The sequence below is a fragment of the Lepisosteus oculatus genome, chromosome 1, assembly GCF_040954835.1.
Source record: "Lepisosteus oculatus isolate fLepOcu1 chromosome 1, fLepOcu1.hap2, whole genome shotgun sequence".
Lineage (NCBI taxonomy): Eukaryota > Metazoa > Chordata > Actinopteri > Semionotiformes > Lepisosteidae > Lepisosteus > Lepisosteus oculatus.
The window spans coordinates 18259653-18285022 of NC_090696.1; the positions used below are offsets into that span (position 1 = coordinate 18259653).

The 25370-nt window shown below is 43.4% G+C and overlaps 1 protein-coding gene across 2 annotated transcripts in view; it reads right to left on the reverse strand.

The window, feature by feature from the left end:
• gli1 (GLI family zinc finger 1) overlaps window positions 1-14552 on the reverse strand; it is a 61282-nt gene extending 46730 nt beyond the window's left edge. For both annotated transcript variants that reach the window (XM_069186555.1, XM_015344111.2), the window contains exon 1: window positions 13914-14552. The gene's annotated coding sequence lies outside the window, so the exon portion shown is untranslated. The remainder of the gene's footprint in view (window positions 1-13913) is intronic.
• Between the last annotated feature and the right edge of the window lie 10818 nt (window positions 14553-25370).

A 25370-nucleotide genomic window follows, 5' to 3' on the forward strand; every position in this document is an offset into this window, starting at 1 on the left:
GTGTTTTTTAACCTTTCCTTAAAAGCAAATCCAATAACATTGCAAAGTGCGATCGATACCTCAGTGTGGATCACATGTAGTGTCGGCACTCAAGGGCATCAGGTAAAGATCGCCCTCACATGCGACTCCCATTATCCCTTCACCTGCTTCCCATTATCGAGAGTTTCTTCCTAATCAGTAACACATGAGCTGCTGTGAAAGCCACCCTCATGCAAAGGGAACAGGAACACGGGCTTGATCACAGGGATGAGGGCCCTGCCAGAGAACACGCCTGTCCGCACCAAGCCTCACTGCAGTCCTTCCACAGGCCTGAGCACTGGCAGATGTTCTGTACACACACGGACGCCAGGGGAGACACAGGTCCATGCTCTGTGAAAAGTCTGAGGGACAGAGGTGCGAGATTGTTCGGGTCACCTTGCCACTTGAGTCATGCCACCATCTCTCTAAAGTTTTCATTTTAATAGAAATGAAAAACATTTTTTTTTTAAATCCCCAAGCAGCTGGTTTAGATTACAGCGCACTGACGTGTAGTTTAAAGTGACAAAAAGTATCCTTCCCCTGCTTTATCGGTGCCAGAATATGAGAGAAAGAGATCGCTGCAAGACTGAATATTCGTAACGTTTTCAAAGAAGTGCTGTTTGCTTTGGAATGAAGCTACTAACAATTCCTACAGGAAACAAGCTGGTCTACCTAACAGAACATGGGGGAGGGGGTTATGGCTGCTCGGGTATAAAGCACGCTAGACACAACCCCTTCTTCGCTGTGGATCAGGCATCCTTGTACCTCGCGCTGATCTTACTTCAGAGGGTGTGCTGTTTGATCTGGAGTGCTCTGGAAAACACAAGGTTCACAAGGGCATTGGGAGGCAGTGTGTAGGTGGGATGACGCGCTGGATCATAGTGAGGAGATTGAAAGGCAGATTAGAGTGAAGATCCAAGGGTGGTATGAAATAGCTGTCATTCAACGCAGAGCAAGAGAGAGAATGAGTGTGTATGTGTGTGTGTGTGTGGGGGGCAATCAGGAGTCTACCAGTTGATTTATTTACTGCACACACTGCTATTTGTGTTCTGTTTGGATCCCATAACTGTTTCACGAGGTCCAGATTCAGAATCGTTTATGAGTGCTGATCCAGAAGACAGAACAGAACATTGATGGAAAGTATTACCGAAGCGTACAGTAGGTGAGAAGAGAACTAGGAAAGGCTATTTGTTATGAACTCTTGACAGTACATCTTGAGGGGGATCACGTCTTTGCTCGTTCAACTTGGAAGACTGAAAAACAGTTTCTTTGACCGCCTAAAGGAAACTAGGAAACATTAAAAATTCCTGAAAGCAAGAAGAGAATTCAAAAGGGGGTAATCTGATGATTTGAAAAAAAAACTTTTGTTGTTGTTTAGTTTGCTTTTTTTAGCTACTACTTCACTTTTTCACTCTCCCCCTACAGACCCAGCGCTTGACCTAGGAAAGTCACAGAAAGCAACTGATTTTTTTTTTTTTAAGATCTCACAGCCATCCAATGAGCCAGTAAACAGTGGAGCTGCAGCCCCTCTTGTGTGGAGATCAGACACAGCCTTGTTAATCAGGAGAGTTGAGCAGCACTGCCAGTGCACCTTGCCCTGTCCAGACAGCCTCCAGATTACTGAGCACTCCTGAGCCCAGATGCCAACATTACAAGCCCACTAATACAGCACATCCAACACTTTCAATAGTTCTGCTCCGTGACTGCGGAACTGGAGAGACTAAGTGTCAAAAGCAAACAGGGATTTTGACCTGGTACAGTATTACATTGTAGTTTTCAGAATTTTGTCCTCTTTCGGCTGATTATGTTATTCTTTCAGCTTTTAGAGAAAAAAAAAGTGACTATCATTACTGTCACTGTTAAATTTTTATTGATGGCAAAAGTAAGAAACCAGCTGCAGTTTTGGTGGCATGGAAAACAAACACTCTGGTTTGAGGTCACAGCCCGATTTCTTTCGCCCAGTAGGGGGAGCTGTCTCAGCACACCAGGAGGTTTAGGAGGTTTAGCGGAGAGAGACACAGAAGAGGAAGATGTCTCAGAAAAACAGCTGGCAGCTGGAATGGGGATCCGGGTGGGGAGGGGGGAGGGTGGACGGAGAGCTTCAGGGGCTGCTGGGTGATATGAAGAAAAACAGGGAGATGGGCAGGGAACGCAGCAGACTGAGAGAAGGGAGAGAAGACGCCAACAAAAGACACACAAGAGACAGCGAAACGCGAAAGAGAGAGAGAGATAATCGGACGGGAGATATGGACTGAACCACAGGACCGGAGAGACCCGTTTTTTGGGGGCAGGAGAAGAGCGCGGTGGCAGAGAGGTGAAGGGGGGTGGGGGGTGGGGGCGTTTCAAGGAAGAAGAATGAACCAGCTCTTTCTTCCCTGAACTCCCTGCATTTCCAGCCACGAAGACTAGAGGAAAAGAGTGGGGATTCCTCTGCGGGAGCTGGGGAGAGGGGTCTGAGGGTATTGTCCGCTCCTGTCCGCAACCCCCAACCCTCCTTTGACAGAGCGCATGGGGCTAATCGGCATGGATGGACAGCTGCTATTAAAGCCACATTGTTTCAGGTTCACGGGGTCTGAAAGAACCCGATTGAGGGGTCTGATCCCTCCGACAAGGACCCCTGCCGCAGAGTGAGGGTGGTCCGGGAAACGGCGGCCCCTCTGCTTTGGTGCGTTTGAGAGGCGGGTCCTGGGGAGGGGGGCAAATGTCACATGATCATTTTTCTTTTTTTGAAGAAGGAATCCCCCCCACACACACACACAAGCACTCATCATCCCTGCCTTTTTTTCTCTGCTCACTTATCTAAATCTCTTGCTGGTTTTTTTTCATCCATTTGTTTCTTTCCAAAGTGCGTCACTTTTTTTAACCTGTTAATAAAAAGCCCAGAGGGGCTTTTCATCTGCCTGGTTAGGCTTGATCACCAAGCCTTGTGCAGTACAGGAGGAGGAAGGTGAATACTAATAAAGTTTTACGAGAAAGCATACAAAACAGACATACAAAACGGTGTCACAAATAATCATATATGTCTCATATATGATCTCCTTTTCGACTTTCGGACAAAATATCGGGCATTTCAATAAAATCGAAATTTGGCTTCTGAGCATGAAACCATTATTTGGGTGCCGTTCTGCTCTGCCCAGCCCCTGCCAGGGTTCGATCATGACCACTTGCTGGCCCAGAGCACAGACAGCATTACCCCTCAGACGGAGGGTAACTCCGAAGGCCTGGGTCTCTTCCCAGGGCAGAGCTGTGCACTGTCTAGGATTCAAGGGGTTGATGCCGCCTGCAGCAGTGGCTCAGTGCCACTCAACCTGTCACACTCGCTCTGGGATCAGGAAACACTTCTGCGGGCTGTGTTCCACCGAGTGGTTTCTCATACCTTCGCCCTTGAGTGCATGTCTTTACGTCGTGTAAGAGAGTCTTTCACACTTGTGGAAACCACATGCCGAGGGCGCTTGGAATTGAGTCTCTGAAATGCTGCCGGATTCTCAGCTAGTTCAGATAACTTCTTTGATAGCCACCACTCTTCCTTGTTTTAAACAAATATCCCCGTCTTGACAGGAGGCGAGCAGAAAAAGCGTTCCCAAGTACACACGAGCCGGCGTTTTTTCCTTACGGCACCTTTCAATGTTCACAGCAGACCGAGAGGCGGAAGTGAGCCTCTCTTCTCCCACAGTGGCTCAGAAAACGACTCGCCCTACCTGCAGACACCACACTGCAGCTAACAAAATCCACAACTGCAATTATCTGCACTCTTCAGACAGAACACCTACCCCTTGGGGTGTTTTTTTTTGTTGGACAGAGAGGTGTTAATTAGGGTTAATTGCATACACTAGCGCACACGCTACCCTATTGTTTCCCAGCGCTATGAGCCAGGGACACAATGACCTGCCTCTGAATGAGCTGGGGTTCAGAGCGCCGCGCTGAAACGGACCTAGACGCCCTGCGGGTAGGTGCAGAATGCCACAACGGCTCTGGGAAATCTCCTCTGGGTGTTTCCTGCTTCCCCTTGAGGAGTTCATCCATCTTTAGAAAAAGACAGGCTGAACAAAGCAGTCGGTCACATTGTCTTCTGGTTTCGGTTTGTCTACTTGATTCCCGTTCAGAATTCTTGCCAAGCAAACTAGTTCTTAGCTTTTCCACGTGGAAGTGGAGAAACTGCTCTGATAACCCTGTGTAATCTGCAGCTTCCCGGTGACTTAGGGAAGAGGTTTTCACTTGGCAATATGAGAGCACCTCAGCTTTCCTCTGGCTTTGAATGTACTTAAGGGACGTTCGCAACCTGGCGGTTCAGAATTTCGGTTCTGTCTTGGCTGTCGATCACAGGCGAGGACTCTTGCACGTGCAAGTCGAAGCTACACAGTGCAAGCCAGGTCGAAACCGCTGAGTTTAGATTCTATCTGGGATCAGTACTCCGATGAAGAGGCATGAAAAGCACAGGATAAATGCAAGATGTTTTGTGCCATTTCAGTGCCGTTTCTTTTTCAGCCAAGCATTTTCATACAACTGCTGCCATCAATTCAATATTCAGTATTGAAAACAATATACTTTGTTTTCTAATGCATTTGCAGACGCACTGGTCATTGGTGTGGCTCATGTTATAGGGTTCCAAAAGTTAGTTTTTTTCTTATGTCATTTTTTTGCATATTTTTAGATATGATATGCATCTCAGAGACATCCCTGCATTAAAGAATGAAAGTCATTATTGTAAACAAGCTCCTGCACTATGCCATGTTTTCCCAAGCTTTGCTAAAATTGGATGAGGGGGTAGGGGTCAGCACATGTTGAGCTGTCTGGCCATTCAAAACAGCCCTGCAAAGGATCATTCATTACAACTCAGTATAATTTAATTCAGACCCCTATGCCTTAATGGAGCTTGTTTCCAGTTTGCAGACTATTCCACAATGGTCTTGCCTCCCTTTGCAATTACACTGGTTGAGGTGAGGATTAAGGCCCAGCACTGTATTCACCTACATGAAAAACTAGCTTGTTGCAGTAATGCTAGACTAATCTGACCAAACTAGGGGTAAAATGAGTCTTAATTAGGTTAATTACTAAGATTAGTTGAGATTATGCAGGTTCTTTCATTCCAGACGTGTCCTAAGCCTCTCTGTGCTTTTGCTGTAAGACGTTTCTAATATTGGAGACAAAGCAGGCCTGCACCATTAACTCCAGTCTCTAACCCTTTATTAAACACTTTAAACTAACCATTAGGACACAGTGTAGGCTACCAAAGAATACTGCAGGCAGAAAGGTTGCTGTTCATTCACTGGGCCAGTGACCTCACGTTTCTCACACACACCTTACCATCTCTGCAATCTTCCTTCTACAGAGCATAGAGATACGCTCCTGTCACAGATATATACTGTTATGCTTTGTCTCTTCCTGCCCTGACTGTATTTACTGGCCTGAAATCACATTTCTTCAACAGGCTCCAGCTGGTCCAAAATGCAACAGCCAGGACTGAAACTGGCATTGCTCCACATGAATGCACCAGTCCCCACCTGGCTTGCCAACACTGACAACCCAGCAGCTTTAGAATGCCATTCCTGGCTCCTCTATTAACGTACCGAGATGTGCCACAACATCAACCCTGATTGGACCTCTGAGGTGCCAACCCAGTCTCAGACCTCTTTCCTCTGTAGAAGTGTGTAGAGTGTAGAGAAATGTGTAGGCAACTGCACATTCTTGGAATTCTCACGTGTTTCCAACTCCAATGCTAAAACACGCGCAGCGCTGTTGTCTTTTTTAAAGGTCACTCCAGCGATCTAAGAAATCGGAATGGTTTGGAAAACACACGTGAATGCGCAAGAGTCTACGCTCTCCTCTGGTAAAGGAGACAAGTGACTCATTTCTGTACTACCTGAGCACATTGTTCAAACAGCAGGCACTGGGCCTTTGCGAAGAGACCAGGCAAAGGAGCTTCATCTTAATATTTGGAACTGATTTTGTTTTCTTAAGTGAAGTTTGTGCTCCATCTCAAGAGCTATCCACTAGGTAACGTTACAGAAGACTTAACCTTCTGCTCTTTCAAATGTGAAGACACACCCATCCTCTGTGACGGGCCTCTCATACACCACCTTCCTCATATCCACAGCGATGCTGCTCCTCATGAAGACTCTTTTCTGTTCTGCTATGTCTCGGAAGCTTCTGAATCGAGCTGATACAACTCTGGCTTGTTAGCTTAATGTAATTCATTTATGAACCTCAGGACAATTAGTTGATTGCAGCCTCAGCTGTGGCCTTTGGCAGCCTGAGTCTTACTAAAGAGCTGGTCTGTGGAAAAATGAGAGTGACTGGTGATTGAATGTTTGCTGCAGAATATTAGTGCAGACAGCAGCTGTTTGCCCTTAATGAGCATTATCAGCCTCCAGGAGTACTAAGAAATGTCTTCAGCTAAGTTGTTTATCTAACAATTTACACTGTACACTAAATGAATAATTGCCTTAATTTCTACAGACCCTGTAGGATGTCAGTACACTCAACAAGATCAACGTGCTGGAGCTTCAGTAACAATATATTATATGGGAAACAGAATAGACCTACGCAGCAGTGCCATTCTTCCGGTGAGTATTAACCTACTGTACAAATTTGATATCACAGAATCTGATGTACAGATATCAAGCTCTAGTTTTAAAGGACAAGAAATTCCATTGACACAGGACTCCATTTTGTGTAGAGAAAAGCTGTGGAAATGCAGCAGTTGCTTGTCTGTCGCGACCTCTGAGCAGCCAATAGAGCACATTTATTAGGTTACCGGCGCAATTCGAACAAATAAACCCTGCATTACTGCTGAAACTTGAAAGAGATACACCGGCAGGAAACACAAACAGGGAGGATGAAGCTAACCTGTTGGTGTCTCGCTCAGCTGTCCTGCCCTGGAACCCTGGCCTTACGCCACTGACTAAGGCTGTGCTGAGACGAAGGGGCTTGGCGGTGTCCGGCCCGGCTCAGCGCGAGAAGAGAACGTGTGCTGTGGGAGCCCCTCCCGGACTCGGACAGCGGGACGCCCTCCTGTCTGCGAAACCGCAGGAGTGCAGCTGGCTCCTCCGGCACAGGCAGAAATATTGACATCTCTCCGCTGGAGAGGGGCGGCACCCCGGCAGAGCAAGGGAAGCAAGCTGCTGAACCCTGGCTCTTAATCTGTTGCTCTCTGACTGGGGTGTTTCGCCATATTTCCATCCAGAAACCCCACCTCACTCCAGAAGTAGGAGCAACTTCTCACGATCAGGGAGGTTCACAATCGCTCTAAAACTCGATTTCAGTTCGGTCAACCTGCTGACAATTTACCCCAAGCATATGTCCTTCTTATATTTTGTGAAAAGCATGGATAAAAAAACAGAACAGCCCGTAACATCAAAAGTGTTCAAGTAACCAACTTTTTCGGGTACTTCTCAATTACTTTGACCATTTGCTTTTACCATCAAGATACTGGATTTTTTTTTTCAATTTGCAATTTATGCAGGATTGGCAGATTGATTTTTCAAGTAAATAGTACTGCCTACCTTAAATACACACAGGTATTCTGAACTGAATACGTGAACTGCCTTAGCAAACTCCAAAAACAGGAGCAAAAGCTGGCTGTGATTAGGACTCCTAGTCCCCTTCCACTGGAATTTGAGCCAGGATAAAACCAACAAGCTTCCCAGGAATACTTTAATTCGTACCACTGACAGGACACACAGCCTTTATCCAAGGAGCACATCATTAACAGCAATAACAAAAAAATCAGAAAACTACCTCCGCTTTCACATCAGGGAGCCTGCAGTCACTCGAGACGAGGCCAGGTCAGCTCAGAGCCGTGATGATAAGAGGCTGGGTGTGTTTTTCGCAATGCCAATCACCAGTCTGTGCTTCCCCCCTCACCCCCAGCAGCGTAGTATCTCCACACGCTGTTGGCTCTCACTTGTGTATAGTTACAGTATGAGCAGTATCTCACTGCACAAATACCTTCAGCATCCCAAACTGACCTTGTCCGAAACAGTTTTTTAATGCCTTCGGTTTTGCTGGGGTAGGTAGGGGAGGAGGGGGTGTGACAGAACAAGTTCCTGTAAACTGCAGCATGTGGGGAGCCCAGTGTAAAGACAATGCTCCACAGCTGCCTAGGGATAATGCCACATCACATTACAGTTAACAGCTACTGTACTTCTATAGGACAGACAGACAAAGTAGCAAGTCTGCAAAATGCAGAGAGCTCATGACCTGGAAGGTGCCCTTTAGATCTGTCGTGTCCCCGTAGTGCATATATAACATCCCTAATGGTGCTTCCTTTATATATAGCGCTGCTAAGTGACACACCAGGACCTCAGCAGGAAGCCTTCCGGTGAACAGACCTCCTCCCCCTTGCTGATGTCTCTGAGATAGCTGAGCCCCGAGAGAGACCTCCATGTGATCAATCACCGCCTAGGACAGGACAGGTGAAGCACAATGGAGCACATGTCAGCCCCTTCTCCTGCAAAGAAAGGTGGTAAGTCGCACACCTCTACTTCCCTGCCATCAGTAACTCACGCCAGGCCGGGATCATTAAAGAGTGCCTGCCGATATGCTACATTAAGCACAGCTTTGGAAAAAGGCAGAAACATGCTCGTACTTTTACAAAAGGAATGTTTAAACCAACTACAGAGAGTCTGAAATTAGGAATTCTGAAAGATCTGAGAGTCTTACAGTCTCATTGGATTATCTTATTAGGAGAGAATGTGTGAGAAGACGTGAGGAAAAGGTATACTAAAATAATCATTATAGTCTTTATTTTATAACGTTCATCTCAGTGCACGGCATTTGGAAAATAAATGGCCTCCTCTCGTTTGTAACTGATGTTCAGATCATAGTTTTTTTAGAGGGAGCTCCAGAGTTCAGGGGAATAAGAAAGGACCGTGTCACCCAGACTGCAGAGGCCTGTGGGAACACACAGCACCAGAATCAGAGGCTTTTACTGGGAGGATAAACAGATAAAAGATCAGACTGATACAAGGGAGCCCAACCATTCAAAGCTTAAAAAGTTAACCAAATTAATTGAAAGTCAATATGGAATTTGACTGGAAGCCAGCATAAAGATTCCAAGACAACAGTAATATGATCACTTGAACCAGATCTGACTACTGCTTTATTTCTTGTTAAGTCTTCTGTGAAAACTCAGATGCTGTGGACTTGAAACGCTCAACTAGTTCCCGTTTTTTATTACACTTTGGATCTGCAAGAAAGAAGACTTTCGAATGGATTTACTTTACTCCAACAACACCAGGGTTAGAAGAGTTCGAACTGACAAACTGACAACAGTGGACCGCTGCTCGTCTCCCGTTTCTTCTGGATGCAGCTATCCCAATCAGAGAAATGAACATTTCAAAGTTTGTGCTCACGAACCAAGACAAACCTAAACATCATTTTCCTCCCTAACCACCAAATGTCTTTTTTCTAAGCTGGTGTCAACACACATCCCTGTGACTCAGGGTTTTCTTCTTGTCGATTTGTTTGGATCTGTCTGCAGTATTATAAACAGGCTGTTGAGGTTTACTGTGTTGGAGACCTCAGTAACCACAGCTCCAAGCTGCGAGTTGACAGGCTGGAGCGCCTTGTCCTCATGGCTCTGGAAGCTATCCTTTCCCAGACTATCCTCCTAGCCTTATCTGTGCTGTAAGGAAGAGCTGATCGCTGAGCAGAACCTTGAATTAATTCATTAGCAGAGTGGCAGGCAGGGCTCAAGTTAAGGGGTCAATGGTGAATTCTCTGACATTACTCAACTTTCACTGTCGGAGAGGACATTTCTTAAGCCCGAGCAGTCTCACAAGGGAGCTGCCATGGGGGTCTCATGACTTGACATGACTTAAACTCCTGTGCAGCATTCTGGATGCAGCTGCAGGAACTCAGGTCTGCAGCAGGCAGTTAATACAGAGCACAGACTTGGACGGACAGAGCTGTCTTGGAAAAGCCCATATTATTATTTTTTTACTGGAAGAACTTTAATAGGAGTATGTACCTGTATGTAGCGCGTACAAACCACTATAAGCAGAACCCCTCAGCATAAAATAATTCCAACAATTGCTCTACAAAGCTCATCTGATACAGTAGTGCAGTTCCACTACTAAAACACAAACAGCACCACTGGCATTATTGTAAAGTGACCAAAGTGTTCTCTTTTTGTTACTAAAGGGGGGATTCTTACATGATATCCTACACTGGCTCTGAGCTCTCCTCCAAATTAGATTTACACATTTCAATTATGTAATTAATTCACAAGGTCCTGCAGTGTGATGAGAAGAAATACTTAAAATGTATGAGCTGGACAGACATCTGGTTGTAGTCTATTTTTCTGTTACATTGTTCCTGGTGGCCATTGCATTTAACAGTCAAACTCTGAACCTCTGACAGGAGAGACTGGATCCCCAGTTCGCACTGACCTTTCCTAAAGCCAGACCCACATATACAGCCTTGAGGAGCTCGAGGTGTGTTTTTGTCCGCTATCTGTAAACACCAAGGTTTCATCTGGCCACCTGGCCACTAAAAAAAAAAAGTCGCTTCTCCACAGCATAACCCAGAGAGGCAAGTTACCTTCCAACTCTACAAGAAACCACATGAACGGCTGTACTCCAAACACACACACACACACCCTAACCCCTCCGAAAGCAAAGCAAAATGCCAACGCGTTATTTCACTGCTTTCGCTGCCCGAGCCCAATGAATTCCAACACGGACTAACGCAGTTAAAATCTCAGCCCTTGTGCGGATCTGATGGCCCGGAGCAGAGAAACGGTGTTTTTGTGTGTCTGCGGGCAGCCATGAAGCCAAGCCCATGTGATGCCTGCTCTTCTGCCTTCTCTCAGACGAAGATCTTGGCCATGCTGGGGTACTGGCAGCACTCCCCCACCACTGCCAAGGAAAAGCGGTTTCTTTTGCAAGGTCTGTGTTTTTTTTGCTTCTTCAAAGGGACCCTGTAATGTCCAAGTTAAACATTTTAAGTCAACGTTTGGTGGGACTTACCCACTGTATTTAATTTCATTTTCCTAGCCAGCAGCTACATAATATTTTTATATACAGAACAAAAAAAAAAAGTCAGCCCAGGCCCTTATGGTATTTTCTGTTTTTCTTGGGGTTTTTTTCCTGTTAAGATGGAGACACCTTTCTGTATTATTCTATTCTGCTATTTTCCGCCATGTGCGCGTTTTCTTAGGATTGTAGATTCTGTTGATTTCCCTTCTGGTTTTGCTGCTCTTGGCCCTTTGGAGAAACAGCCCTTCGTGCTGGTCATTATCCTGACGTGTAATATCAAATAATGAATACAATCCAGAAATGAGTGTGGATTTGGAAATGATCATCTGCATATATATTTCTGTTTGATCTGTTTAAGCACTCAACTTTAGAGACAGATTTTTGTAATACATTTTATTACTTAATCTAGTTCCTACATCAAGTGTTTTAAATTTTAGCAATAATAATTATACATAAATGAATTTACAGTTATTTAGAATGTTTACACCACAGGTATTAATGAAGCATTTTTGCAGGAACAGTTTCAGAACTCACAGTGCTAAGTATGCCAGTACTTTATCAAGAGAAATCAATACTTCGCGGGTTTTGTAATTGCTGGTATCGACGTCTGTTTCACGCCCTGATTTCAGCTCGTATCGATAACACGAACCATTCGCGCTTGTAAGTGCTCCATTAATTTGTCTTTAATTTTAATTAAGTTCTGCAAATGACAAGGTTCGCCGATCTCTAAAAATTAAGAAAGAAAACAAGTGGGCCAGAAAATCAGTCCACTAGATCTTACGTGGCTTCGCTAGCTCGTCTGTAACTACTATCCCAGCAACTACACCCGCCGCTCATATGCTACCAATAATACTACGTAGCTGTGTCCCACTACTGAAAAAAAAAAACTTTTGTGACTCTTCACGGAAATAAAATTAAATATATATAAACTTGCTTTTGTTAAATTCTATTTATTTATTTTCTTTGCTAAAATCTCTAACAAATCCACTATACGAAATGTGAGGTGAAGGATATCAGATTTTAATATATTTCCGTGCGTTATGGTCCATTCAGAAGCGCCGTCTGCTCTCGCAGCTCGTCTGCATTGTCGGAAATAATAGCAGACGTGCTTAAGGATTGGTATGTAAAGCAAGAAAGATATCGCAATTAGTGCCAATGTGCGAACAAATTACTGATGGGTGTACTTAATTATTTTGCATACAAGCAGACATAGATTTAAATATTTTCAAAATGAGTCAAAACGAAGAACATATATTTATTTTTTTTGCGCATAGAAAGTGTTTGCTCGTACAGGAATGTTTGTCTTTACTAGTCTTCGGCATGGAAGATATTTCATGTCATTTCACGGGCATTATTTCTGTTCGAAAGGAGGTGAATTATTTGTTTGAAAAGTTCTTCGAAGTTTATGTTCAAAACATCGGCGGTTCATTCTCTCAAAAACCTGGGAGAAACTTCGTCTGAGAGGTTCTTTGAACTCGTGTAGTTACCCATGACCTACCATTTATAATTATAGTCACCATTAATAACCATAGAAGCCCTGAAAGTTCTTTAATTATTATCGCACAACAATAAAAACAATAACAATACTAAATGCCAAGAAAAGCTAGACAACCTGTAATTACGTCGTTTAACGGTGGTCTTGACAGATCTCAACATTTGGGAAAGAAATCTGCCCCCTACGGATTTCAGGTTACAAGTAACAGCTGTTCGGCTTCTAAGCAAGAGCTCTCTAAGGAATTCAAAAGTCATGACACAGAAAGTTTACTTCTGAATGTATGCTCTATATAAAATCGGAACGCTAAATCGAAGAAGGACTGTGACTGCTAGAAATTAAAAAACTGCGTCGTTTCTGACCCTACTCAGAGGTGTCGGATTCTTTCTTTGGAGACATGGAACAAATGGGACCGAAAATATGTTCTTGATTTTTAAAATTCATTTCTGAGTGTATTTTTTAACAATTCTGTATAAACCAAGAAACAAAGTCAGGTGGCAGCGTAATGAAACGACCAAATTGTACACGCACGACAACATGGGGGGGAAAAAAAAAACAACTTAAACTGTCAGACAGTTCAGTTCTGAAAGCATGTCGAACAATTCGAATTAGTACCCCTAAAAATCTCGTCTGAGAAAAGTAACCCACAGATCTGAAGGCAGATGACGAAGCCTCGGCAGGAAAGAAAAAAACGAGAGACAAATCGGATCCTCGGGGATTCTTAGAACCCAAAAACATAAACAATTATTACCTTCCCAATAGGAACAAAATGCAGCAAATTGCAAAGAGAGGCTGAATTACTTGTGTGCGACGCGCAACAAGCTGTAATTTCTCAAATGGTTGCGGCGTTTCTGGTTGGGTTGTGCGCAGAACAAGCTCAATTTAGTGTAACGCACAGAAGATACAACACTTAAGAAAAGCACTGCGGAAAACGAAGACAGTTCTCTGTTCTTCACCCCCCCTAGACTTTTTAAAACGCGTACATTTCTTTCCTAGAAACATGAAATCCCATTTCCTCTAGTCCAGAATGGACAACACGCCGCAGACTATGATTAAGCGAGGAAAACCATTCACATGTAACTCTGTCAATTTCCCAACGCTTCTTAATACCCCTGGATTCTTCTCCCCTTAAAAGAGAAGTTTTTTTTTTGACTGTGTATCGCTGTATGGGTGCGTGTTTACATATCCACAAGTGTTTCACCACTAGAGTATAATAAAGACGTGTTTGTACCGCTGATCAAAACGCAAAAAATTCATGTGTGAATAAAACACTTCTAATGCGGTTCTAAAGCAACACCTTGCTGTCTAATAACATCACTTGGATAAACACTGGGCATTTATCAGAATCCCCACTTTTTTTTCCAAATTATTTTAAAATTCAGTGACTGCGCTGAGCCTGGGTGTGGAGAGAAAGAGACTTGTACCTTTTACGAAAAGTGGGGAACGTCTGCATCGGTTGGTGGCCTGAATTTGATCCCAATGAACTGATGTGTTTCCTCGGACGGTCTTCCCCCGGGGATTTTGAGAATTTCCAATAAAGCTCCTTTGATTCGGAAGACCAGATTTCGGAAAACAGAGGGAACGTTATCCACCACAAAGACAGGACCGCGCGTTCCTCCAAAACTCCCTCTCCCTTCTCCTCAGCGGTATCTCCTCAAAAAGTTTTCCGCCAGGTCCCGTTCAAAAACACAGCGAGGGAAGACGAAATAACTCCCGTCATTCGGCTACTCTCTCCTGCAAGCCGCACAGACCGTAGCAGCCTGTGTGCAATCCATTCTCAGACTCAGAGGACCACCCCGAAACAGGAAGTTAACTTTTTGTTTTTCTAAAAAATACTCGTGCTGGTTGGCTGCGGTTATCCTCTTCCATTGGCACCGCTTTTCTTTCTTTCTTTTTTTTGCCGACGCGAACCAAAAAAGTCTACCCCTCTTTCTCCACTGCGCTCCTTCTGATCTTGTTGAGATTGTTTGTCGGTGCTACTTTTTTTAAAAAAAGGAAGTTAAACTAACCAGGGAGTCGCTTACGGCATTAGGATCCTTCGTGTTGAAGTTCGGTTGTGTGTGTGGCTGAGGATGCTCTCAGACTCAACCTCCCTGATGCACAGCACGCTGTCTCTCCGGTCGAGAGGAAACCGCAAAACCCGGACTGGAGTTGCTGTGCCAATACGGGACGAACAATCTTCGAGGTGCGATACCTTACGGGTGGAAACCTGTGTTTTCTTTCATTCCTAACATTAACGCCACATTCAAAATGTCCAGACTATACAGTAGACATCCACATTGTAAAATAACTAGAAACCACCGAATATTGTGTGTCCTTGGTCTCACAATAACACATATCTGAAAAAAAAAATAAGAACAGTTACACGTGAGAGATCGCTTTATTAGAGAGATCACTTTATTAGCCATATACAATTTCTTGCATTAGAGAAAAAGCTATCTGGCCCATCTAGCCCCTCGGTAATAAATTGCAATTTGCTGGTTTCATTACATGAAGTGACTCTCAGTCCTAACAGCCTGTGAAATACTGTTTTAATCAAATGAGGCTGAAAAACGTCACGCAGGTACATAAATGAAACTTAATTAGCCCAGATCAAAACTTTAATTTTGTTCTATATACAATCTTTTGGTTGTTCTTAATATGTTCTACCCTGTGGCTCAAACACCTCTGAAATCTTTTGTGTGTGTACAATATACAAGAACGCCAAAACAGAATCAGTTGAAGCCACAGACTGAAAAGAAAGGCTGTATTAAGGTTTTTGCTTCATTTAAGTACCAGAGTACCCAGAGTCTGGTTTTAATATATTAATATCCTGCAGCATGTGAAAATAATATAATTCCATTTATTTAGACAGTATGTTTCATTCCAGAGATCTGAAAGTGGCTCCTTCCTCCCGTCTTTTTTCTAACTGCTTCTTTCAAGTCAGGGTCCTGGGGGAGTCAGAGCCCATCGTGGCAAGCAGTGGGCGCAAGGCAGGATACACCCTGACAGTATGCCAGTCGATCACAGGGCACTCACAGACCAGTTTTCCCAGAAGCCAATTAAACTGCCAGTATGTTTTTGGGGCTGTGGGAGGAAACCCACACCAACATGGGATGAACATACAAGCTCCATGCTCATAGCACTCCGGGTTCAGAACCGGACCCAGGGTGAGGTAGTGATGTTATCCTCCAAGCGGTTCACGTGTAGGAGCAGGCCCACTTCATTTTGGAGGGCAGAATTAGGAACGGGAGTATGGTCAAGACGTAGTGAAGCTGCCATGATTTGTCCCAGCCAGGACAAAACTAGCCGCAAAAAAAAAAGAACTGCTTGTTCTTTAACGATGAATGCAATCACTTTTCTGGTGTTTTGTTTACATATATAAGAGCAGTTCGTCTGCTACTATTCTTTCTAGAGGTAATACAAAGTTTAAATTGGGTAGAAGTTTGGTGCAAAATATTAAATAGCTCTTCAGAGTGAAAAGGTCATTTTCAACGTTTGTACAGTTACGCACATTTAGATGTTTCGCTGCCACTGGGACTGTAGGAATGCATTTGGTTTAATTTGGTTTTCAGGTGAATTAGAAAAAGCCTCCAGTGTTTCCTTAACATGGTTCACTACTTGTCCATGGGTTTTGGGACAGGCCGCCTGGCTTTGGCCTGTGAGCACACAGTAACAGCCAGACAGTGCATTATCCACTGTTTTAAATACACTCTGATCTGCTGCAGTTTTCCAGTAATTGACTTTTCTGCTTTCAGTTGTATATATTTTTCTTGCTCTTTCAAACTACAGGCTCTGCGCGACAGCTTTGTGTGCAGTGGTGTTTGTAGGCGCTCCATTTTCAGTTTCTTATCTCTCCACGGTGGTTCTGTTCTCTTTCATGTGATGCTGTATATGGTCTCTCAGGCGTATTATATTGTAAGGCACTTTTGGCAAGCTTCTCCATAAACAATTCTGTCACTGTTAGACAAGGTGTTCTTCACGGGTGATGATTTATTGCCCCTGTTAGACTTTTTTATTTTTGGTTTGTGCCTTCTTATTTATATACACCCCTGACTAATGACTCTCTTTTTGTGAATTCTGCGTGTGTGTCTAAACGTGTGTATGGGGTATCCTTCAAGGGGTGGCATTCCATTGCTCTGTCTTTATATTCTAACAAATCAACTTTCTGTAGTCTTGTCTCCTCCAGAATTAGCTATGGCAATGCCAAGCTTGGCTGCAGCTCCTAAGACTACACTGAGCAAACTGTAGAACTTCAAAAAAAATGGGCAAGTAGGATGCTAAGTCCCGGGCTGGCGCTCATATTACTCTGCACTGGTTTCAAGAAGGATCAGGAATTGATTTTACAATCTTCAGGCATTAAAGACTTTAAAACATCTCCAGCTTGTGCTTCAGTTTTCTCTGTTGCAATCTGTCCTGTTGCAAAACTGAAACGATCTATTGCCTGTTGTCCATCTCAAAGATCAGGTGTGAGCAGTAGAACAGTAGGTTCTCCTTTATCTACAGTCTTAGCTCCCGAACACTTACACAAATTCTTCAAGTATCTGCCGCTTTGTATGTATGGGCACAGAACTGTTTTTTAATGGGCCTTTAATTAATACTTGTTTTTTTCACTTTGTCTTCACTTGTATTATTTCCCAGTTTTTCTGTATTGCACTTAATACATGTATTATTATTATTATTATTATTATTATTATTATTATTATTATTACTAGGTTATTCAGTGTTCTTAACTCCACAAACCTTTGCTAGCAGATTTGGATTTGTGTTCTCTCTCTTCATCTGCATTAAATTTCCTGTGTGCATTGCCTAGAACATGCAGGCTGGTTTTTCAAAGCATGCAGCTCCTGCTTAAAACCATGTAGACCACATTTTATGAGGGGCTAATACAAAACTCAGGAGTAAGCGGATGTATTTTGGACTGTTTCCTTTTGAAGGTAATTAATAATTAGTTCTTATTGCACTTGAAGCTTTTTGAAAAAGTATGTGCATGTCCCTAAAAGTATAAGCATGTGTAATGGCTATTGGTTTAGCAAATATGGATAAGCATAATACTGGCATTGAATTAGAATTTGGCACAGACTTGCTGCACACCATGATCTAAGTGTGCTGATCTGCTTTCTAAAGGAAATGAAAACCTGTTGGTTTTTCGTATTAAGGCGTCAGCTTTCTCAGGCTAAGTCTTTCATGTGTTAAAGACTTTGAGATTTAATATATCCAACCATTGACTGCCAAGCATTCTAGGTTCACTTCTAAATGTGCAGGTCTGTTTTTTTTTGGTAGGATGCATGTTTTTCCTTCAGTGTAGCGTCTTGAATTACCTGGAGCACGGGTCACCAAAGCTGGTCCCGGAGTGACTGAATCCAAGCAGTTTTAGGGGTAACCTTTCTAAGGACATGGGTCAGTTTGATTGCACCCATCTAAGCAGGTGATTTGTAAAATTAAGAAACTTGAAATTGAAATTGAAATCTCAATACTCTTGAGCTATTGTGGACTGTTTCTCCTTTAAAAGAACAAATTACTTTGCCTAATCTTCTGCAGCATCTGTTGTGCCAACATGCACATGAGAACCAACCATCAACACTGTGGTCTCCCTGTGACATGGGATATTAGCCAAGGAATTGAACCCTGGGCCCTTGCGGTAGCAGCACTCAAATCAATCGAGCTACCCAATCTCTGTAGACATCTTTCTCTATACTACATCTTTCCCTATCTTTCTTAAATGCACTCTTACTGTAACCCAGAGTTACTGTGTGTTGTCGGCGTGTGGATACGAAGAGTCCTCTTTTGTGTGTTAGAATTACTCACTCCCAGACCGTGACCATCTGGGTCATTGCCAGGGTCCAGGTATCGGCAAGTAGAAAGGTTTTGCCTTCCTTCATTGAGCGATGACGGCAAATAATAGAAGCTGATGCATTGCCAAACCTGGATCTCACAGTTGCGCTTCGAAACAAGCAAAAGAAGAGAAATGAGAATGACGGGGATAAGGACGGCCCTAGAGAGGCTCCACTGTCGCAGGTGCCCTCTCTCGGTGCACGTTGTCCTCTGCGCTCTTGCTATTGCGAGTTCAAGCCAGGGTAATGGTTTGGCCTGGAAGAGGACTGGGCTGCAGTCAGCCCAGTAACCCCCAGCGACGTCTCAGATGCCTGCGGGCTCACGGTGATGTCGACAGGGGAGGCGCTTTGCCCTGCGATAGGTACTGAGCCTTCTCACCACCCCTGTGGACACGGTAGCGCGACAGTTCAGTGGGTCGGCAGGTCAGAGAAGCCTGCCTGCGATTCTTCATTCTCCCCATTTTGGGACATTCCTACTCGAGTGGGCATATAATTGAATCTAATTGGCAATTCCGAACTTGCAATGAATAAAGTGAATTTTTGCTACGTAACACAAATGTCACCAAGGTGATATTCATCCATGCCTTTTTAGCCACTTCATCCAATTTGGGGTCGCGCAGAGGCAAACAACAGGGACAAGGCAGGGTACACCCTGGAGAGGACGCCAGTCCATCGCAGGGCACACGCACATACAGTACACGCCAGGGAACTTTTCGAGGAAGCCACTAATTCAAACAGCGTGTTGTTGGACTGTGGGTGGAAACCGGAGCACCTAGAGGAAACTCAAGTAAACACAGAGAGAAGATGCAAAGAACTGACCCCAGGGCTCCAGTGCTGCAAGGCAACAATGCTGACCACCATGAGTAACATACTTCTTTATATACAAGCCTGAAATCCCACTGTGGGCCCAAGGTTGTTGTCGCTGTTTTGTCCAGGTGGTGAGTCTGGTCTCACACACTATCCAACAGCACAGCAATGTTGTTAGAATGGAGAAGGAAGACAAGCGGCTTCGCTTTCTAACAGGGATTCAATGATTTGAATTGACTTGGATAAAAGCTTCAGAACATAACAAGGGGCTCTCCTGGAATATCAAGACTATTCAAAGAAAATTGTAGAAAAATCCTCATAAATACATTTCAATGCAATTATGCCAATTGTTTTGAATTTACCAGAAGAGCATCTCTAAATGTAAGCCCTTTCCATTCAGGCCAGGACATTCTAAATCAAGATACTCAAGTTTCTTTTGATGGCTGTTCTGTATAATAAAAGGCTTATGTTGGTGCCAGCCAAGGCTTGTCTGAAGCCTTCTCCTGCTGTAATTGAATTGGACACACCTGTCTTAATTGGCTAATTAGAATCCTATGGAATAAAATTCCACAGGTGAAAAATGGGTTAATTTGATTGGCCCTTTGGATAAAGGAACATTCCATGGCAATTATCAATAATTAGGATACAACAGCAGTCAGGGGGTATAGAGAAGGAACTGTGTCAAAGTTCATGTAGTTCAGGGAAATACTCAGGGGTAATCTGAACTGGAGAGAGTTTAGATGGTATCAGAGAATTTATTTTACTCCTGTACTTTATCAGCAGTCAACCTGCAGTCTTAAATGCAGTTAAAGTTTGAAGTATTTAAGAAAGTTAACGGAAGAAATGTGCAAGTAGTTTGTTTGTAATGGAGCGGATTTAACGAATGCATGAACGATCCTGAGTGAATTTTTAGCATTTTGCCTCTGCTACGCTTCACTCTATTCCTGGAGTTAATGTGAATTCTCCATAGTCTGTGTAGAATGGTTGATTAGTGCTGATTTATAGTTGGAAACTGGGTGCTGAAGGTTAAGCCATGTAAGGTCTGCCAGTAGGTCTGAGAGAACACAAGGGACATATACTTTCCTATTGACAGCAGAGCCTGGCCATTTATCAAAGGGATGAGCCAGGGTTAGTGTGTCAGGGTGTTCCTGGGTGTGTGACTAACAGTTTTTAAGAAAGAGGAATGGAGTTTGTCAGGTATTAAGAAGTTCCAGCTCTTCCATGGGATTGTAGGAGTCTTTAGTCTATCCACAAGGGAACTGAAAATTTATTTTCTCAACTAATACTTCTGTGATGGACTGGTTTTTGGGACTGAGCAGGTTTCTCCAAAAGGAGACCGCTGGCACATCCTAGGAGCCTGGAGGGGTTCTGCAAGCCAAGACCAGTGACAGTCACTGAAACGCGCACTGCTCATCTGGTCATGTGCTGTCTCTAGGTTTCATGTCTCCATTCACAACAGGCTTGCAGCTATCGGGTTTTATGCTGTTATTGTTTTCAAACTTCCAGTTACACATGAACTGGGAATGACCAGAATTCCTAGTGGGTACCAGGAAGTCAAGAATGTCTGTTCATAAAGAAAGCAAGTTTGCCAGCCTTTCCAGAGAAAAAAAGATATGCAAAGCGAGAAAGGGAGAGGGGAACAGGGTGAAAAGAAGGGGTAGAGAGAGGAAAGGAGAGGAGTGGTTTAAGATGGATAAAGAGAAACCAAAATCTAGAGGAAGAGGAAAAGGGTGAGTCAGAGAAGGAGACCACAGTATCCATGGGAATAAGTTAGGCACGCATATTGTGATAATATTGAAATAATACTTTTATTGGAGTGATGTAAATTAACATCTATATTTAGATTTTTTATATTTTTTCTTGTCCTATTTATTTTCATTTTTGTATACATACCACATTTCATGTAAAGAGGGGGGCTGCTCATATTTCAGACACCTTAGAGACATCTTTCGGTGTGTATAGTGATTTATCTTGACACTTTCTATATAGTGAGGCACCCACTATATGGAAAGAATTTGAGGATACAGGAAAAATGCAATGCTGCCCTCTATTGACAGCTGTGCAGTCATTACACTTGAGTGTTTGAATATGACTGGTCCAAATTTAGCCAAGAATAACTACTGCACTCACTGTACTTGCATAAATCTGCACATATATCCTCCTAGTGCTAACACACACAGTCTCACACAAAGAAACAGTCACAGAAACATTTGTGAATTTTGTAGCAAAAGTCAAAAATAGAGATTAAAAGTATCCCCTTTGTGATTATCTTGAACTACCCATGTTGCACAACAGTGCCAACACATGAGTCAGCTGGGATGCATACGTTGCACGCTGTCAACTTGGAGATCAGAGTCCAAAGATTATGAAAGATTCACCTACTTATTTCCTATAACATCTAAGCAATGTCCAGGACCTCAGCTGAACACACAGGCTCTGTGATCGGAAGTCATGTGTCTTAGTCATTAATATCAGTTTGCATCATGACCCAGCATATTTTTGGGTCTTGAGTAAGTGATTTTTCTTCTCTGAGTGGAAAACAATATCCATTAACATATCCCTCGGATATACACAATATCCATTTCCCCTGCAAAAACTTCACAGATAATCTTACGGTTGAATTAATCTCACAGTTGTGAATACTAAGCAAGGTACTTCTGAACACATACAAAACACTGTCGAGTCTTTAAAAGCCTTCCCATGATTTCATGTTGCAGAAATGTTTTGCTTCTGTTGAGTCCTCCCAATTTGCAGGTTCTGCTTGTACGGTCCTCTGGCTGCAGTATAAAATGTTTGAAATGTTGTAAGCTAAAGGAGGCCATCTCTGCGCTACTCACTCACAAGTATTACTCCATCTCACTCGTTGCTACTAGCTAATCAATCCCAGAATTCTAACCCAGTCCACATCCAGGAAGCAATTTTCAAATGTTTGTAAGTTTCAGAGCCCCCATAAGTCCTTTTGAAAGGTATCTGGTTATTTAATGCAAAGCCTCAACTTCTTGCTCATATCCTTGGCTCTGTGTTTGACAGTCCTTTGAGTTGACTTTATCAGTCCCAGAGTCCCAGACACAGGCGCTCAGAAAGCAGAGAACACATTTGCAGTGCATTAACATTGTACAGCAGCACACAGATGCCTGGGACTCATGCACTGTGAAGCTGATACAGTCACAGACTTTGTAGGTATAGTGCATGCTACCAAAGAACTGGGAGGAGCTCTGGTAGAGAAGGGAGGATTTCTACAGAGAAGTGTTATGTTACATCATCCAGCCCAAGGCCATTGAAAAGTTACAGTCATAGCCCTCTCCTCACCCAACACGTGAGAAGAGTGTGATTAGGAGAGATTTTCAACGAAAGCTCTGAGTGCTCTTAGCCACCCAGGGTGGTTGCATATGGCCACACAGCTGTTGGAGCCATATGCCATGTCCGGTTCCTGCAAACTGAATGGACTCCCTTTCACCACGTTTCATTCATGTCAGGAGGACAGGAAACTTCAGAATGGAGAGGATTACTGTCATGCTCAGATAGGAAGAGACATGCGCTCTGTCCTGGCAAGGGGGAATAATGATCTATCAGTTGATTTTATTTTTCTGTCTTTATGATCACTTACCTGCTGCTACACTGCCAGTCTGTGCATCTGTCTTCCTGTGAGTTTATGTCTTGTGTTTTATTTTGTCAGCATTACACAAAATATTCTTCTGTCCTTTTTCCCTGGGAAAACATCAGGGATGTTTGTCCACGCAGTCTGTCCACCCAGATCCCAACTGATGCTTTTATTCTCGCTCAATAGCTGGTTCTGTGGTTCTGCTTTGTTATATATTTATTTAATTTAATGCTTTGTTTAACCAGATTAATCAACTGAGAACCAAGTCTCATTCACAATAATGACATACCTGGCCCAGAGTTTCACACCATTGCAGCACAGAAAGCCAAACAAGGAAAGAAAGAAAACAACCAATTTCAGATTTAAATTACACACAAAAGACGTGATAATGCAATTTATTCTGGTTATTAGCAATGACTTGTGCTAAAAACACTAGTTGCTATGGAAGGGTAGGTTTGATAGAAGTGTGACAACTCATTTGAGGTAGGCACAAGGTACTGTGATAAAGTGTGTGGATATGAAGGTATTATCACAACTAATGATCAGGAAATTAATTTAAGTGTTCAAAGAGTAAAAGATCATAATGATGAGTGTGATGGGTTATGCCAGTGTTAAACCTTCTGACAGAACGGTAGAAGACATCAAGTTTCCTTTAGAGGCCAATCTGTAAACAACATCCCCATAGTCCAAGAATATACAGTATGTATGCAGAACTGGACTGGTGTGTACCTATGGAAACATGCATAACAAGATTTGTTGTCATAAATGAAACCAACTCTAGTTTGTAATATCCTATTAATATTGTGAATGATCCTTAACTTTCCATTTCAAGCACTAGATGCCTAGCACAACTACTGTGATTATGTGCTTGTAGTACACATAGTAGACTTTAAACTTTAAGGAAAAATACAGAAGTAACAAGGTCACAACGTGCAAAACATTCTACTTATTTTAGGGATGCAAATCTTAAATTGCACATGCCCATTAAGCTGCTCAAAGCCAATACCAGGCTTATTGCCTGGGATTATCTGAATGGCCTCTCAAGTAAAATGTGCAGTCTATTCATAGATCTGCGGTGAAAATAAAAGTTTGTCTACATCACTGGCTACATTAATGCAGTGGGTCCAACACAGTCAAAAATTGGATACAGATTTTTTACAGTTTTCTTTTTAGGGTTTCCACCAGCATGTGCTGCATGAAATAAAATTCTTAAGTCTTTGCTTGAGGCTTTTTAAGGGGTCCCTGAGCTTTCTGACGATAGGCTGCCAGCTGGAGGTCAGGTAGCAAAAATGCAAAGCATGCTGGATCCACAACTGCGTTAGATGGCAATAAGCTGGCTTCTTATGAGACTCTGCTGCTACTGAATTTATATTTTGAATAGAAGCTGATTTGCATCTTTTGCATCTCGAAGTCATTACATCTCCATAGGGAATTGCAGAGTTGTAGAGTGATTTCACTAGATGCTAACCCTCCACCAAGTTTCACATAAATTCAGGGAGCTTTATTGACATGACTGAAGAATCACAGCATTGCCACAAGCCATTCCAGCCTCACATTAAGTGCATGCTTGCTCGTTATAACAACGAGTACAGGTACAGGTCAGGGGCAGCCTCAGTCCTTCACACCCAAAGGCAGCAGTGTGCTTGCTCGAAACCAAATCCTGACCATCATCTGCATCCTGGTCTTCACGAAAGCCATAAGTCGCAAGGTAGTGTCACAGGCTGACAGCCAAGGGGTGCAACGATGTAGTCTGCTTTATGAAGCGATGTCATTTCCATGTACAGTCCCATGTGTGGATAAAATGTAATTTCCATTTAATCATTTTCAAGATAAAAATGGCAGTCTATCCGTGGCATCTTTGGGTGCAATTGTTGTCACTAGGTGGTCGATACTGGTCATCTGCAAGAGCAGTGTACCTTTGGCATAGAAAATCTCCTTGGGGGATTTCTTCCAGTTCTTCCAGTTTGTTAATGTTCAAACTAGACAAGATTTCTCTGTGAGATAGTGCCCTAGTTACCTCCAGCTCTGCATTATAGACATGCACGAAGATTTGACTGGACATGAGCCATCTTGCAGTACATTGTCAGAGCCGTGTTGGTTTATAAAGATACTGACAACACACCTACTTGAACCCATGCTTACTTAATCTAAGAAGGAACTTGGAAGAGTGTCTGTCACAATAGAAAGATGGGTAACAGGAAAGCAAGTCCTTGCCTTCTGTTTAAAATTCGATTTGCAATAGAATTGATGTAAAGCCTTTTTTGGAGAACAGACTGGGGGTAAACTCTCGCTCCCCCCACCCCACCACTTGCAGTTAAGTACTCCTTCGTGTCCTTAACAGCTTTTCCTAGAAATCCGATTTCTAGGACCTGGGAAGAGGTGAGTGGGGTGGAGAGAGCTGACTGGTTCATCTCGGGTGCTAGCCTTCGGTGTGGCCTGACACAGCTCCTGGCAGCTGGGAGGACGCACCTGCCACTGAGTCCAGCATCTGCTGGGAGCTCTCCAAAGTGCTGCAAAGAAGGCAGAATCTGCAGGATCTCTTTTTCCATACAGATGGCCCGGGGCACATGTTTCAGTCTCATTGGCTTGGGGTCCCTTGTTTCTATAAATACGGACACACACACAGAAGCGTATAAATAGGTGCTCAAATCAAGCACAGC